General features: G+C 41.6%; 1 non-coding gene across 1 annotated transcript; it reads left to right on the forward strand.

The window, feature by feature from the left end:
* Window positions 1-238: 238 nt before the first annotated feature.
* Window positions 239-378, forward strand: LOC111724708. Its single transcript, XR_002772954.1, has one exon. It is a non-coding gene; the product is annotated as a U4 spliceosomal RNA (small nuclear RNA).
* The last annotated feature ends 1,431 nt before the right edge of the window (window positions 379-1,809 follow it).

Here is a 1,809-nt window from a genome sequence, read left to right on the forward strand (position 1 = left end):
GCCGTCCTATTGTGCTCTGAGTAGATTCCCTGGCATGAACGGACCACAAAGTGCTTAACCCTTCTTCAGTCGAAGGGCATCTGGGTTGTGTCCATCGGAGGACTGTTGTAAATAAAGCTTCTGTGAATATCTGTGCGCAAGTTCTTGCAGGAACATAAGTGTTCATTTCTCTGAGATCAATGCCCTAGAGTACAGTATCTAGATCGTGTGGTAGTTTCGTGTTTAGATTTTAAGAAACAGCTTTTGCAGCGGCAATATCTCAGCCAATGAGGTTTAGCCAAACTGCGATTATTGCCAATTCAAAACGTTTCCCAGTACCCTGCTATGATGACTAGTGATATAGTTGTTACTGGCAAATTTTGACAGTCTCTATGGAGGCTGAATATTTTAAAAAAGAAAGAGAAGAAGCTGCCAAACTGTTTTCTAGAGAGACTGTCCCATTTTACACTCCCAACAGCCATGTCTGAGTGATCCAGTTTCTTTAAGTCCTCACTGGCGTTTGGTGTTCTGGCTATTTTAAGCATTCCCATGCTACTCGGTGCCATCTCATCACGTTGCGGGTGGCATTGTCCTAACGACACCGATGTTTAACACCTTCTCCTGTCTTGTCGTTTGTAGATAATCTCTGGTGAGCTGTTCCTCCATGTCGTTAGCCCATTTTCCAATTGGATTTTTTGCAGGTTTGTTGCTGGTGTTGTTTTACTGTGGAGTCTGGCAGGTTTTCTATTTTATGGATGTTATCCCTTTGCTGGATAAGTGCTTTGCCGCTATTTTCTTCCAGTCTATAGCTCGTCTTTTCATCCTCTTAACAGGGTCTTTGGCAGAGCAACAGTTTTTCATTCTGAAGTTCAAGTTATTTTCTTTTGTGGGTTATACCTTTGTATGTCAACTCCTGATTCACGATATTTCGCCTGATTTTTTTCCCTAAAAGTGCTATAGTTCTCCATTTCACATGTGAATCATGATTGAGTCTGAGTTAATTTTTTTGTTACGTGTTAGGCTTAGTTGAGATTGATTTTTACTTACAGATGTCCAGTTGCGCCCACACCGTTTGGTGACAAGGCCATCCTTCTCTTAAGTTGCTTTTGTACCATTGTCAAAAATCACTTGTGTGTACTTATCTCTAGGTTCTCAATTCTGCTTTATTAATCTGAATATCTGTCTCTCTACCAATACCACACTCTCCTGATTAACTGTAATTATATCATAAGGCTTGTGCAATGAACTGAATGTTTGTGTTCCTCCCAAATTCATATATTGAAATCCTAACCCTTAATGGGATAGTATTAGGAGATAAGGTATTGGAGGTAATTAGGTCACAAAGGTGGACCCTTCATGGGGGTCCTTATAAATAATTGCCCCAAAGCTCTCTCTTGCCCTCTTCCCGCCATGTACAACGAGAAGATAGCAGTCTTCAACCAGAAAGAGGGCCCTCATCACAACCCAACCACTCTGGCACCCTGATCTCAGACTTCTACCCTCTAGAACTATGAGAAATACACACATGCTATTTATAAGCTACCCAGCCTATGGTACTTTGTTTTAGCAGCCCAAACGAAGATGTCTTGACATTGAATAGGCTACTTCTTTCAGTTTTCTTCTTCTTTTTTTATGATTGTTTTGGGTATTTTAGTTCTTTTGTCTCTTTATGTAATTTTTTTTTTAAAGACAGAGTCTCATTTTGTTGCCCTCGGTAGAGTGCTGTGGTGTCCCAGCTCAAAGCAACCTCCAGCTCTTGGGCTTAGGCGATTCTCTTGCCTCAGCCTCCCAAGTAGCTGGGACTATAGGTGCCCACCACAATGCCAGGCT

The sequence above is a fragment of the Otolemur garnettii genome, unplaced genomic scaffold (genome assembly GCF_000181295.1).
Source record: "Otolemur garnettii isolate 467f Iridium unplaced genomic scaffold, OtoGar3 scaffold00025, whole genome shotgun sequence".
Lineage (NCBI taxonomy): Eukaryota > Metazoa > Chordata > Mammalia > Primates > Galagidae > Otolemur > Otolemur garnettii.